This window comes from Nomascus leucogenys, chromosome 11 (assembly GCF_006542625.1).
Source record: "Nomascus leucogenys isolate Asia chromosome 11, Asia_NLE_v1, whole genome shotgun sequence".
NCBI classification, from domain to species: Eukaryota; Metazoa; Chordata; class Mammalia; order Primates; family Hylobatidae; genus Nomascus; species Nomascus leucogenys.
Window position 1 is genome coordinate 80,787,106 of NC_044391.1, and position 16,414 is coordinate 80,803,519.

The window sequence follows — 16,414 nt, forward strand, 5'->3', positions numbered from 1 at the left end:
ATGTCTTTTTTCTTAGAAACACTAAAAAGCAAAGTGGCATGATATCTGCCATTTAAAAATGATTCAGCAGAAAGTGTATATTTATATATGTTTTATATTAAACATTATATATAGACTGCTCTTTAAAAAGTATAGTCAATGGATGAATGGATAGATGATTGATAAATAGGTGAATAATTGGATGGAGAGAGATAGGGCAGGAGAGAGTGAAAACAAAAACATGTAGTATGTTAACTAATAAGTATAGATTCTAAATGAAGGATATATGGGTGTTCATTATACTATGTTTTAATTTTTCTTTGTTTAAAATTTTCCATTAAAAAGTTGAGAGAAACATGGGAAATTCGGAAATGGCAAAATAAGTAAATAAAAACCACCCATAACTCTATCTGATATAGCCACATTAATACACTACAACATTTGGATGCATTTCCTTCTAGTCTTTTTTCTAGATATATGTTTTTAAAATTTACAACATTTTGTCATCAAGTTATATGTCCAGCTTTGTAACCTGCTGTTTTTCACTTAGCACTGCGACCTAAGCATTTTATCACACCAATAAAAGCCCTCAATGAAAAATATATTGTTGATTAAATATACATGTCTTCTCCTCTTCCCTTCATAGCTAAGTATCTTCAAGAGTAGCCGCTACTTTCTCAACTTCCATTCACTTTCCTACCCACTAAGATCTGCATCATCCCCACTTCTCCATGGAACCTGCCTGGGCAATGGAAACCAACACCATGTCTGATGGACATGTTTCAGCCCACCTCTCACTGTTGCCTTGATTTTCCTTCTTGAGATTTCCTGCCTTCTTGGCACCACTCTCTCCTGCTGCCTTTCCTGCCTCGGTAGGATTCTTTTAAGCAATTTCACAGACCTCTCTTCCTCCCCATTTCTTAAGCACTATGCTCCTCAGTGCTCTGTTCTTGATTTGTGCTCTACTTTTGCTGGCATTCTCACTGGGCAGGAAGTCTAGCCACTCACTTGGTTTTAAGTTGTTAATTTGTTAAAACCAAGTGAGTGGCTAGACTTCCTGCCCAGTGAGAATGACTTCTGAATCTACCTCTTTATCCCTGAGTTCTCACCTGAACTGAACTTGGGGCTCAGAATCTCATGGCTGACTGGGAAATCCACCAGGGATTTCCACAGTCCTCTCAAGGCAAAATGTGTAAACTGAACTCATCGTTGCCATCTCCTCAGTTTCCCCATTCCACTCAGGCACCCTTGCTTTCCCGAGTTGCCTATCACAGTGAATTGCTTCATCTACCCAGATTCCTGAGCTGGAAGCATAGAGTCCTTCTAGAATCTTTCCACGTCCAGTAAAAACCAAGTTCTGTTGACTTTCTCTTTTCCACCTCTCTAATCTGTCCAATTCTGTGTTACTATTGCAACTGCCCTGGCTTAGGCTCCATCAACTGTTTCTGAATTCTTGCACCATCTCCAAACTGATGTTCCTTACTTCTGCCTTGTCCATTGTCATGCAGCCACTAGAGTGAACAATTTAATAAGAATTCAATCATGCCATTTCCCTCTTAAATTCCTTTAAAGTGTCTCTCTTATCTTTCCTATAAGACAAAGTCCCAGCCTCTTAACATGCATCACCAAGCTTTATGTGACTTGACCCCTGCACACTAGCCTTGTTTCCTCTACACTTGCTTTAACTGTACCCCTCATTATGTACATGCATGTAGCTCAACAAATGCCTTACCTCAGTTTCCTTGCTGTTTTTTCCTTTTTAAAAATACTCTTTCCCTACTTCTTGGCTTGGCTATTCCTACTAATTCTTACCAACAAAATTATACTTTTAAAAAAAAAAACAGGAAAGCCTCTCTATACCCCCAATGACAGCTGTGCCCCAACAGCACTCTTTACTCACCATGGTGGGTGGAAGTGATTTGTTTTCAAGCCTGTCTCTTCCTCCACATGGGAGCTCTGAAACTAAGAAATCTATCTCATTCACCTTTGCACGTGGAGTTCTGCACCTTACTTGGTCCGTGGCAAGAACTCAGCAAATATTTAATGAATTAAATGTCTGTCTAAGTAGTGTGGCAGGACAAGCCGCAGACAAAACTCTTCAGACACCAAGTTAAAGAAGGAAGGGGTTTATTCGTCCAGGGGCATCAACAAGACTCCTGTCCCAAGAGCCGAGCTCCCAGAGTGAGCAATTCCTGTCCTTTTTAAGGGCTCACAACTCTAAGGGGGTGCACGTGAGAGGGTCATGATCGATTGAGCAAGCAGGGGGTATGTGACTGGGGGCTGCATGCACCGGTAAGTAGATCGGAACAAAACAGGATAGGGATTTTCACAGTGCTTTGCTATACAATGTCTGCAATCTATAGATAACATAACCAATTAGGTTGGGGTCAATCTTTAACTACCAGGCCCAGGGTGTGGTGCCGGGCTGACTGCTTGTGGATTTCATTTCTGCCTTTTAGTTTTTCTTTCTTTGGAGGCAGAAATTGGGCATAAGACAATATGAGGGGTGTTCTCCTCCCTTAGTAGTAACAATGGAGGTCTCTGAGTGTTTGGTATGTACAGAAAGTATGTTATGAAGGTGATAGGAGTAGGGAAGGTTCTAGTTCATGTCTGGAGGAGTAGGTATTCATAGGACTCCTTTGATTTGGCACAGGATAGCCATCAGATACAGCCACTGCAGGGCAAAGTTAAAGTCAAGAGGAGGTGGTTCAGAGTTAGAAAAGAATGAAAGGACATTGCAGGGAAATATTTATTTTTCTATTGCATATATCTCATTCACATATCTGGTTCATTTTGAGATTGTTTTAAATAATTATGATGAGTATTTGCATAGCTCTTCATACTTTATATAGGTTTTTATTTCATTATGAAGTCTTTTATGACTGATTTCCCAGCATCTTACCACTATACCTAGGAGTGATGTCTCCCTTCTTTATGCCCCCTCTATACTTTGTCTGTTATGCTCCTTTCTGTCTATGTGATCTTATTTCAGGCCCAAATTTTAAATTCCACATATTTGCCAATGACTTCCACATTTTGTTTTTCCAGATAAGACCTTTCTTCTGAGCTCCCGACTCTCATAGCCAACTGTCAAGGTTAGCTAGGCTTGACAGTAACAAATAAGCCTTGAAATATCAAAGACTTGTTACAATAAAGTTTTATTTCTTGATCATGTCTCAGTCCAATGCTAGTTGAGTAGCTCTCCTTCAAGAAGTAACTTAAGGATCCAAGCTTCTTCCATCTTTTTATACTGTCACAATACACATAAAATGCAGTGTGGAGGATCAAGTGAGACATAACACTGTTGTCTGTTGAGTTGCTTCATCAAATATCTCACAGTAATCTTTGATTTATCACCGTCTCCATATCCACTATCCCTTGCCATTAGCTCTCCTTCCAAAATGTTTCTTGAATCCATCTATGTATTATCATCCCTATTCCTGTTTAATTCAAGACCCTACCATTGCTTGCCCAAATGACCATAGAGTTTCCTGCCTTTTCTCTTGCCTCTCTACAATCTAGTTGCCCATGCAGCAGCCAGAGATCTTTGTAAAACCTAAATCAGGCCCTTTCCCACCCTTACTTAAAATACTTCAGTGATTTTTCATTAAACTTTGAATAAAATAAAAACTCTTCGCTATGTTCTACAAAAGTTTGTGTGATTCACCCCTGCTCACCTCTCCATCTTCATCTTACATCATTCTCCCCCTAACTTACTATACTTAGGTTATGTTTGCCTTCTTTATATTGCTAAAATAAGATACCCTTGATTCTACCTTGGGCCCTTTAAACTCATTCTTTATCCTACCTGAAACACTCTTTCTCCAGATCTTCCTGTGGTTGGCCCCATCATGTTATTTTGGTCTCAGCTTAAATGTCACCTCCTCAGAAAAGCCTTCTCTGATTATTCATTCTAAAGTGGCCCCTGAATCATTTCCTGATAACTTATAGCTCTTCTCAATGTCTAAACTTACTGAGGTATTTATTTGCTTGTCTGTTTATTGTCTCTCTCTCCCTCTCTCAATTAAAATGTGAACTTTAGAAGAACAGTGTCTTTTTGTTTGCTTGTTTACTTTTTAGCTGGTGTATTCCCCAAACCTACAATAGTCCAACACACAGGAGACTTACTAAGTATCCATGAATGTGAATAAACAACATCCACAACCATTTTTGCACATTTCTTACATGTCTACTTCTGTTACATTCCATGGTTCTTGAGGACTGAGTCCATCATTTTATTTACTTTTTAAATCAGGTAGACATATTTGGATGAATCCTAAGATTGATCTGGTATATTCATCCAGTTTCTGTTGTAGAGAACAGAAGCTAGTCTAGCTAGTATAATTAGAAGGGAGCTTATTAAAGTGTAGTACAGGTTTACTAAACTTAAGAGGGCTGAGGAAATAGGCTCTGGATTGAATGTGCAAGAGCGTCTCCAAAATTTCCACTCTGGAGCCATGTCACCAAAAGAACCACTAATTTTTGTATGACAAGAAGTTACTTATTGAATTCAGAAGCTTCCACTTTAACTGCTGGTTTCAAAATCATGGCCCCATAGCCACAAGCAGGAAGCATCCAACATCAGTAACCTTTCATAATCTTAAGTCCTTTGCCCCTACTTCTGTCAGCTCCAGAGCCATATCAGGCCAATTACAATCCATAACAGGAAAATGAATACTCTGAATCCTGATTCTTGGTAATCAGAAAACTAGGATGCTGGGACCTCTGTCAGAGCTGCCACAAAACAACCCTCTAAAATGTGCCTACTGATGGAGGCAACAGAAATAAGACTTTCCTTGCCTGCCCCTTCTGTATCTCACAGGAGGGCATTCTGATTGGTGGAATCTAAAAACTCTTGGAATCCTAGCTACAAGGGAGTTTCTAAAATGTAGTAATAGTATGTTTTTCAGCATTCTAGACTCTGTGGCATGGTGGGCACTCTAAAAGAAGGATAGAAAGGATCCTGAGTGTCAATCCACTATATTCATCAAAGCTATGGTTGTTAGACCATTGTCCTATTAGTTTTCTATTACTGCATAACAAATTATTTTAAAACTTAACAATTCAAAACAGAAAACTATTATTATCTCATAGTTTCTCAGGGCCAGAAACTCAATAATGTGCTAGCCAGTGGTTCTGGCTCAGCATCCCCAATGAAATTGCTTGACTGAGGCTCGAAGATCCACTTTCAAAATGACACTCACATGATTATTTGCAGGAGGCCTCAATTCCTTTCTGGCTTTTAGCAAGAGGCTTCAGTTCTTCACTTGCTGGGGTGCTTCAATTCTTCATCTTTATAGGCCTCTCCATAAAGCTGCTTGATTGTCCTCAAAACATGGTATCTGGCTTCCCCAGAGCAGGAGTTCTAAGAGAGAGAACCAGGAGGAGGCCACAAGCATTTTAAAACCTCATCTTGGGGAAGTCACAGACTCACTTCTGCTATATTTTATTTGCTAGAAGGAAGTCACTAACTCTAGACCATTTTTAACAGAAGGGGAATTAGACTCCAACTTTTGAAGAGAAGAGTATTACAGAATTTGTGGACATGTTTAAAAATCACCACGGTTACCTTTACCTATGAAGGGTTGACAGGGCAGGGCGATAGGGACTAGGATGGAAATTTTAATGGAGAAGGGGAGAGAGACAATAAACAGATAAGCAAATAAATGCTACAGTGAAGATTGACTTAGTGAGGGATGAACTTTAGGGTATGGGGTGAGTCTGATTATCCTATGTCAGCCAGAGTAATTGTATATCCCCAGCACCTAACATGACATAAATGCTACACTATTTAGTGGACATTAAGACTAGTGAATGAATAAAGGAAGGAATGAAGGACTTTTTGAATAGGCAGGTGATGGCTGGATGAATACATTCTAATTTTTAGGATCCTAAATCATAATTAAATTAATCCTTCAAATATGGTGTTTCACATGGCCCATCTGGTTACATTTAGTTCTGTGAGTTGTTTCCTTAACAATAAGACAAGCATTTCAAACACTTCACAAAATCCAAACATTGTGGAAGACTAATTTGAACCCCTTATGCATCTGTTTTTCAGAATCAGCAAGTAGAAGCCCCAGTCAAGCACAGGTCAATCACCCCACATGCTCTAGATGTTATTAAGGAGACAGCCGTTACTTTTGAGCAGCAGAAAATGTGCTCATGCTCTTGGCTCAGCAAATTCAGATGGGAGGAAAGGTGACTGTTACTGTTCTATCTTACTTTCTTTCTTCAACAGACTGAATTGCTATTTCTGAAAAGTTGCTTCCTGTCTAGCAAGATGCAGTTAATGACAGCAGCAAATTTCTCACTCATCAATCTGAACTAGCAGGTCTAAACCAGCACAGCATCTTTGAACATGCTGCTGGTGAGGGAAAACGGGATGTCAGACTGGTTATCTTTGAAAGGCTTTCTTGAATCACATGGCTAGGTTTCTGAAGAGTGAAAAACAAGCCTCGAGGTGAGGGCACTGTAGCTCAGGTGATCAGTTTTGAGAACTTTATTGAGCTCCCCATTAAAATGTTGGCATTGGGCATCCAGTCTTGTGATTTGCCTCAAAGTTTCTGCTTTGAAGACACTGGATTAGATAAGCTATTTTAACAGAATTTTTAAAAATCTAGATAATGTATTCTACAGTTAAATAAAAGCATTTTCAGCATTTATTTTATTCAGCATGTATTTACTGAGCTCTTACTAGAAACTTGCTGATGTGCGAAGCCCTAAGAATGAATATAGGGTGAACAGAGAGAAAGGGCTATTGCCTCTGTGGCCCATGAAGGGCCACCTTTTTATTTCTGGCTGAAAACCCAATACAGAACCCAAATAAGGCCTTGGACTTTTGACCTCTACTTGGTCTGGCCCAGAACTGGAAGATAACTTGCTTTTGATAGACTCTTTGGAATGAAACCAAGGGGCCTATTGCCTAACACTACCTCATTCGACTTGTTGCTCTGCTTTCAAATTCACAAGCAAGCACTATGAAAGCTGTGACTACATGTCCTTTTCAATGAACTTGTCTCTGCTACAGGTTCTGTGACCAACACGGCAGGGCTTCGCTCCTGGTGCGCCATGGTCCGTTCGGTCAGGCGGCCACAGGCCATGCTGTAACTGTCAGTCCATAGGATGAGTTGGAATTGTCCATGCTGTAGGTGGCGGGAACCTAGAGGTCGCTCCGTTCTTAACGGCAGACGTTATCAGGGAAGCTCAAAGGATGGCACTAGGGTCCGTTTCTCAGCATTGTTCCCTTTGGATGTGAGCTCTGTCTCACAGTTTCTGTTGGTGTCCTTCTCTTCATGGTCACAAGGGAGCTGTAGCATCTGATGCCTTATAATTCTCACATTCTTGTCCTGAGAGTGAAAGCTTTTCCTCCCTAATGCTTCCGCAAGCAGGGCCTGGAATCCCGCTGCTCTGATTGGCTGCATGCTCTGTTTTAAGCCAATCACTGTGGCCGGGTAGGTGGGACACTATTAGGCTTAAGCCAATGAGAACTCTTCCACTAGAGCTGGTCATGGGTCAGTCCACCCAAGCTACCGACCTGAGAGGTGATTTTTTTTAAAGGAAATTTGCGCGCTATTTGAACAGGAATCGTTATGGATGCCTCTGCCACCATCATTGCTGCTCTCAGCCTTTTTCTTTCTTTCTCTTTAAAAAAATACTTTGACCGGGCGCTGTGGCTTATGCCTGTAATCCTAGCACTTTGGGAGGTCTAGGGGGGGTGGATCACCTAAGGTCAGGAGTTCGAGATCAGCCTTGCCAACATGGTGAAACCCCGTCTCTACTAAAAATACAAAATTAGCCGGGTGTGGTCGCGCATGCTTGTAATCCCAGCTACTTGGAAGGCTGAGACAGGAGAATTGCTTGAACCTGGGAGGTGGAGATTGCGGTGAGCTGAGATCACGCCATTACACTCCAGCTTGGGCAACAAGAGTGAAACTCTATCTCAAAACAAAAACAAAAACAACAACAAAAAAACCAAAAATTATTCTTAAGAACAGCTTTAGATTTATATAAATGATTAGTAAGAGCACAGAGAGTTCGCATATTTCCCGTATTCCCAGTCCCAATTTCCCCTATTATTAACATTTTACATTTTATGGTACTTTTGTTACAATTACTGAACCAATATTAAGACATTATTATTAAGTACGGCCTGTACTCTAAGATTTTATTTTTGCCTAATGTCTTTTTCTTTTTGAGGCTTCCATTCAGGATACTTTATTACATCTAGTCATCCTGTCTTGGCTGTGGCAGTTCTCTTACTTGCCTCGGTATCTCCCCCTTCTCCTTGTGACTTAAAATCTAGGGTTAACTTTACCAAATCCATGTGCCCAGCTCATAGTAGGAGTTGGGGAAATTATTCATTGAATAATAAAAGCTGACTTTTATATTCTCAGTTCATTTAATGGTTTTAGGAATGTTCCCTTCATGGGGATTTACACCTTAAACTAGAATCTGATCGAAGCCAGAGGGGACAATACTCTGAGCATGAAATTACAGGTTCGGTTGTGGGGTAGGATGTAGTGATGGGGTTGGGAGAGGGAATATTGTGTTTAGCCTTTGGGGACTTCTTGGCACATCTGAATTTATACTATAGATGCAAGCCTCTGTAAGGTTCCACATTATGGGGCAGAACTTTGACATGATAGAGGATAGGATGCAGAAGATAGCCATCTATGGTGGTATGTTTGGGAGGGAAAATTACTAGCCAAAGAAATAACGTGACTATGGGTAACTTGCTTCATCCTGTCAAAGGAAAGGTAAATTTAGAAAGAGAGGGTGCGGTTCACGTACATGAGAAAAAGTTATACAGATATATTTGCATTTTTCATAGTCTTTGAGGCTGGGGACAAGGGGACAAGGATTGCTAATATTTTTTATTTCGGTGTAGCTGTCTATAATTGACAAATCAACATTTAGTCCTTTACAGTTTGCTAACAGCTCCTATAACCTTTAGCACTGGAACATTCAAGACCAGTATTGTTCTAGCAAATTTTGGCTCTTTCATCATTTTACTCTGCACAAACTTCATCCTCTGGCACTAGAGGGAGATGGTGACAGGTGATTCCTGAAACTGATTGGAGTAGACAATGAAGCTCTAGAAACTAATTGTGTGTATTTTGCTGCCCTAGGGTCGTTTTAGTGGCCGATACACTCTCACCCACCACAGCATCTTTGCCAAAGAACATTAGTCTTTGCCAAGAGTAGGAATTTTTAGTCCTCTTTCAAGAAGACTCAGGTTTGGATAAGGCAGAGAGACTGTCACTAGTCATTCCCCTTCTAAAAAGAGGTGTCTGATCTTCTGTGGATCCAATCTCAGGCTCAGACAAACCATGAGCACACCTGTGAAGCAGGCAAACCTGGACTTCCAAGTCCTAACTGTTCTTTCCCCTCATTGCTGAATTCTGATCTCTCCCTCTTCGAGTCTGCACTTGTGCTAGGGTTCTTCAAAACTCACTCAGGAAAGGGCCTAACAAACCCATTTGTATCAAGATATGAATGCCTGAAAATATTCACCCTTTGTCAAGAAGTGAACCCTTAATCATAAAGATTCAGGCCTCACTGGACTGTGTCTAGGGCATGGAGTATAGACACAGTTTTAGGCAGGATCCCTTCCATCCCAGTGTTCCTGATATGTGGCTGGCCCTAAGTACCAGTTCCCTGTGTGTGACCAGAGGATTAGCACCCTGCTCAGCTGCAGTGGGTGGAAAAACCTCTCCTTTCTCAACAAAGACCCTTCTGGATTTGTGCCATCATTTGATCCTGAGATCTTGCAGTTCTCTCAGCATATAATCAAGAAAAACAGCCATCTGTCTCACTGCCCTGTGTTTCAAATGCAAGTTTTCAATTCAGCAAACATTTCCTGAGCACCTACTTCTGCCAGGGCATGTTTAAGGCTCTGGGCTAGATTTGGTAGTGCTGGCTTCCGAGACTTAGAGTCTCATTAGGGAATGCATTCCTCTCTGGTAATGGAAGGACACATGAGTGTTAAGGTGAAGCTGAGGAGAGGGGCATGGATCATAAGTAGGAAGGACTGCTTCAGAGGCAGCTGGAAGTTTAGCAGTGCCTTGTTAGATTTGACAGGAATTGATGGATGAAAAGAAAGTCATTCCTGGCAGTCAGACAGCCAAGAGGTGCATGCTTGGGTGAAGCTATAGCTGAAGGGAGGTCATTGGAGTCAGCATCCTGGGGTCATTAAGGATGCAGCACTGAACTGAGATGGACCTGTGTCCCGGTTCTAGCTTCACTGCTACCTTGGACATTTTGCTGAACTTTTCCATGCCTCATATTCCAATATGAGAAATGTGGATAATAATAGTAGCTACCCTATAGGCTTAATGTCAGGAGTAAAAGATATTTAGGTTAAGTTCTTGGAAAAGTTCCTAGCACATAACAGTGGCTCAAAAGCTGTTCTTGTATAGTTAGGGGGGGACATTAGACGTTGTACCAAATAAACCTCCACATTGCAATGCTTAACACAATAAATATCTATTTTTACTCATATTTCAGTCTTATGCAGATGTTCCTATTCTCAGGGATTCTTGAATTCAATGACTTTACTGCCCCCAGGAATCTCAGTGCCCTTGACATGTAGTCAACAGATTGGAGTGAGGAAAACGCAACTCCTCTTAGCCTTTACACAGGCCTGAAAATAACATTTCTTTTTTTGGTGGAAATAGGTCCCACCCCTAGTTGGATGCAGTAGATAGTGAGAAACACAGTTCCTGGCTAGACGGTGTCTTCCTGGCACCAACTCTAGGCTCAGGATGGAGGAGCATGGGTTTAGGTGTACAGTTAGCCATCCCTGCCTCAGTTAAGATGATGAAGATGCAGAGGAGGAGGCTGGGGTTGGATCATGGAGCATCTTGGTTTACAGACTGAGGATCTAAGATGATTTTGTCTAAAGACATTAGGGTTTGGGGGACAGAAATGGTATATCTCATTAGACACCATCTGAAATTCATTGCTCAGTTTTTATTTTTCCTCAGGGTGGGAGTGTGATACTTCCTAAGGCCAACAGAACAAGTGGTCATCGTGTTTTCCCTGTCATTGCTGAAATGAAGTGGGCAATGGGATTTATAGCCTGTATAAAGCTTTGAGTCAGTTTATTAGACTGAGTTCATGCAGAGGGTTAGCCAAATAGCCCTCCAAGTTGAGAAATAATAACACTGCAGCTTTATCTCTGCTTTTATCTGAGGAGCTACGAAGTACTTTACAAAGCCTGACAGCATCCCCCTAAGGTGACTAACATTATAGCTATTTTAGCAGGGAGATTTTATCTGTGGTACAGGTTAGTATAAAGCCATTCTGGAAATACTCTGGCCAAGGTTAAAAATTCTATTTGAGAAACAGAGGCAGTTGGACACAAGCTCTGTTTCCCATTCTTCACATTAGGGACTATATAGAAATCTATATTTTATCATTATGATGATTTTCTTGTTGGTATCTTTGGTACATTCCTCCATAAAGGAGACCAGTGAAGCCATTGAAACTCTCCCATACATTTCCATCAGAAAATGATTTCCCTTATGAAACTGACCTTTCCTCCTCAGAGAAGTGACAGTCCTGTAAGTTCTAGAGGTGAGAGCAAAATCTGTGCTCTTAGAAAAGTTCATGCATGACTTTATGCCAAAAGCTTTAGTGGGACTTTGCTGTCCAAGGTGTCTTTGTAGATGATCTTGTTGGTAAAATCAGAATTTTGGCTCCTTTAGGCATACCCTCCCTGGCATCTCTCTCTGTTTAAATGTTATTGATAATTTATGTGCTTTGGAGACAGACCTCTTTTTAGAATCCAGGCATTACCTCTCCCATCAAGGGCAATTTGGGGTGGAGGGCAGTTTCTCATGTTCATGACATACAAAACTTGTATCCTGGTGCTGTAGGTCCAGTCCCTCAGACTCTGAGATGGATATTTGCATGCAGGGAACTTCTTGGGGAGTGGTATTATGAACCACATACATAAGAGAGTGAAGGAAGCAGAGCTGTGGAGAGGTAGAAATTGAACTGTGAAGCAATTGTGACAAAGACCACAGCTAGTCCTACTGGGAACTCTGGAGCTAGCATGGCCCTTCAGAGTTATTTGGAGTTGAGACAAAAGGACCTGGTTTTTGATCAGCCATTGCCGTTGATTGCCTGTAGAAGGGGGCAGAACCTTAGGCAAGGAGGCCCTCTTCAGCCAAGAGCAATTCCTTAGAGAAATTATACTGTGCATTATCAGTGGCCATTGCCTGGCGTCTGGGGAAATGTGTGTCTTGGTCCTGAAGGTTGGCCTGGACAACACACCACAGCATGCGCTACAGGTTATTCCTTGCATGCTCGGGTTTACTGTCTTGAAATATTAAGTTACCTCATCTGGGAACAGGTCCTCAAGAACTCTGGTTAGCCTCTCTCAAGGGGAAGCTTACAAGAAGAAGGTTAGAAGAAGAACCTCAGCCCTGCAATGCAGCTGGTCTTAGGGTCACAGCTGACTCTCACCATTTACCTCCTCTAAGATCCATTCTAGTTTCCTCTCAACCTCAGCTAGCACTTTTGCAAGTGAAAGTGGCTTATCTTGTGAGGCAACCCAGACTGTCATCTCTAAGGGGTCTTAAACACTGGTCACCGTCCTTTTCAGTCTGTAACTACTAAATTTGACCCTCAAAATTGGGTAGAAGAGTACTAACAGATACCCTAGTAGACACATGGTCAGAGGAAAATATCTCTCTCTGCAAACCAAGACCTACAGACCTAAAGAGCTTAGAGTTGTGAAGATGAGACACAATTTCTCCAAGTGGGTTACTAACAGTGATGATAGTGGGACAACTTCTCCATCTACCTAACGATTCTAAATCCATATATTCTAAGTACTGGTGGTGTACTGGCCTTGAAAGTTGTTATTTCCAAGCTGATACCTCAGGGAGTCTTCCAAAGGTCAGCTGAGTCCAGCAGCTTCTGGGATGTTTGATATGTGATAGGAGCAGTGGTCCCATACTCACCTGAGTATACCTATATGAGTATGCCCGCTGCTGCTGAGTATTTCTACCTCTCCCCAACTCTGCTTCCCTCTAAAGTGGTTTACTTGGTTTAATGTGATGTTACGTGTGATTCCATGTTGGTGGATCAAAGATTCTGTAAGAATCTTGTATGGTAGTACAGGCTAAGAACTTATGAGCAAACAAAGAAAATCTATGCCCAAAATATGTGTTAATTCCAGCCAAAATGATTCACTACCCCTTTCTATTAGAATGTAATCAACTTGCCACCAATTGGATATTTGGTCTTCTCAAGGGATGGTGCTATATGGAGGATCACTGGTCCTTTTCACTGGCAGGTGGGACATTGATCAGCAGTGAAAGCTAGATAAGACTTAGTACAAGGGACCTCATGATGTCTGGCTTATGTGTACTCTCCAACTCCACCACCATGGATATTTTGTTTTGTGACTGTTGTGCCAAAGCTAGTATGGCTGATGACAGATGCTGGCTTATATCAAATCCTGTCTACTTGATTTTCAAGGGGTATAGATGTCCAGAATCTCTTCAGACATTTTGATATTCCTCTTCCCTCTCTGTATGGTTACTTGAGTAAGTGGTCATAGGTCTTTTGGGGGAAGAACTGAGGAAGTCATTACCATAAACACTTGCTGTGGTGTTACAAAATCCTTTTTCTCAGTAACTCAGCCTCTTCTTCAGTCAGTGGGTTCTAGTCTGAAAACTTGCTTAGATATGAAATTGATGAAAATTGTGTGAGAGATTTTTATTGAAGAATTACCCTTGACCTCCTTGTAATCCATCCTTAATTTCTCTTGATTACTTGGCTATCAATATCCTGGTTGGCTGCCCGTCTATCTTGCCCTGGAGACACTGCATTCTATTAACCATGTAGATAGCTCTCTGTATGTTAAGTGCCACTGGTAGCCATTCTGACTTCGCCATTTGCTATGATAATTGTACCCACCTTGTTTCTGATGATTCAGTGGCACCACCCTGTCTCTATGTTGGTATCCTGTCAGATCCATTGCTGTGAGGGAACCCAACAGTGTTGTTCTATAACAACATCTCCTACAATTAGCCCTAGTCTAGAGAAGATGGCTACTGTCAAGCTTCTTGATGTGCTTGTAGCTTGATTAGCAGCACCTTTCTTATCGTTTTAGATGCTCAGAGTATCCTCTAATCCCTCTGGGTTCACTGAACATAGTTGACTGATGGGTTTTCTAGCCTTGCATAGTATATCTATTTTAGCATCCTACGTCTTTGAGCCATTTGGTCTTTCTTCCATCTTCTGCCATGGCAATTATGGCATGACATTGTGAACCATGTAAGCTTCCTAGAGTCATCCTACAAGGATATTATTACCATCCCCTAAAGTCCTTGGCAGGATTTAAATTCTGTATCATGACCAGGCATGGTGGCTCACGCCTGTAATCCCAGCACTTTGGGAGGCCGAAGTGGGCAGCCCATGAGGTTAGGAGTTTGAGACCAACCTGGCCAACATGGTGAAACCCCATCTCTTCTAAAACTACAAAAATTAGCCAGGCATAGTGGCATGCGCCTGTAATCCCAGCTACTCAGGAGGCTGAGGCATGAGAATTGTTTGAACCCGGGAGGTGGAGGTTGCAGTGAGCTGAGATTGCGCCATTGCACTCTAGCCTGGGTGACAGAGCAAGACTCTGTCTCAAAAAAAAAAAAAATTCTGTATCACTGGAGCACATTTCCATAACTATAAACTCTTCCTTAATTCAACCTCATTTGTACTCCTTGATCCAGCACCCTGAGGATCCAATCCTACATACTGTGCTGACTCTGCTGGTATGTATTGCTAGGTCCTGTGCTCCTTCAGGGCACAGTGCCTTTCTTCTCTTAGGAGACCCAGCACTTCCCCAGCTGGTTATATTAGAGCTTGACCCTGGTTATTGGTTTGGTGGCCAAGAGAGGAGATGGGGGTAGACACTGAGGAAGCACATATTGTTTTTCAAGTAAATAATCTGCAGTATTACGGTCAAGCAATGGAGGAATGGTAGCCTTAAACAGGGAGGACTGGGCCTCTTCTCTAAGCTCAGATGGTTCACTGTGATCTGGAGTTCCAACAGTTTCAAATGTGCCAGACCTGATGTCCCTATTACAAGTCTCAGGGTCTTATTTCTTCCCAAACAGTACCTTACTCTTCTGTTGTGGACTTGCTAGGGTAGTGAATTCAGCCTTCTCTGAACACAGCTATCCTTACGATTAAGTACTCAGCCTGATTCTTCAGCATACTGGTACAGACCAGCTTAATCTTCCTAGTTGGGCCTGAAACATAAAAGCTATCACCCCCATAGTGCAATTGAGACTTGAAGGTCTATCAGACCATCTCTTGAGAAGAAAAAGGAAAATTAGTCTTTATTTTTGTTGATAGGTCCTCAGTAGCAGAAAGACAAGACACCAATAATATCTCAGTAATTCACCCTGTTGCTTATTAAGTGGACAGTACAGTGTCTTGCATAGGATAAATACCCAATGGTGACAATCAGGATAATAAGAGCAAACCTTTATTAAGTGTTTTCTCTGTGCCAAACACTGTTCTAAGTTATTTTCACACATTAGTGTACTTACCCTACAATTAGCCCTGTGTGGCAAATAGTGATATAATCCCCATTTTTTAGATGAGGAAAGTAAAATACATCAACATAATGTAAGTAAATTTCCCAAATCCACACAGCTAAGTAAGTAGTGGAGCTGTGATTTGAACCTATGCCTAATTTCAGAGCCCATACTCATAATCAGTACACTATTTTCACTCCAATTGCTAGCAAATGGTAGCTATTATTTTTATTATATCTTCTAACAAGTCTCTGATATATAATAATGTTTAAAAAAAGGACTTTGTTAGAATTTACATTTGAATCTACATTTTAATGGATGGAGCCCATTTTAAAATGAGAAATCCTAGGTCTTTAGTGTCTTTCTTTAGGGATATGGCTCCCAAAGTTGCGATCTATTAGAATCGCCTGGGTACCTTTTAAACTCCCAACACTCAGGCCACATGCCAGAACAATTCAGTCAGAATCTCTCAGAGTAAGACCCAAACATCAATATTTTTTGGAAGTTCTCCAGGTGATTACAATATGCAGCCATGTTTGAGAACTGATGTTCTGGGCCCCATCTGCCACTCTGCCTCACAGCTGGGCTCTGCACTTGGCTTTCTTCCCTCTCCACAGGGTCTTCCTAAGGGAGCACATTCATTGTCTACACCTGTAATGGCTCATGTCTCTTTCTTAGTTCCCAGTCTTATTACTTCCCTACCCCTATGAAGTAGATACATTATTAATTCCCATGTTTCAGAGAAATCAAGGCACTGAGGTGTTATGTAACTTACCCAATGTCACAGAGCTAGGAACTAGCAGAGCTAGGATTCGAACCTAGGCATTCTGATTCTAGTCCATGTGATTGACCATTAAACAATACCACTACTTACTAGA

The 16,414-nt window shown here is 41.4% G+C and overlaps 1 protein-coding gene across 2 annotated transcripts in view; it reads left to right on the plus strand.

Annotated features, from left to right (window-relative positions):
- IQCJ (IQ motif containing J) overlaps positions 1-16,414 on the plus strand; it is a 183,983-nt gene that overhangs the window by 97,648 nt on the left and 69,921 nt on the right. The window lies entirely within an intron of this gene.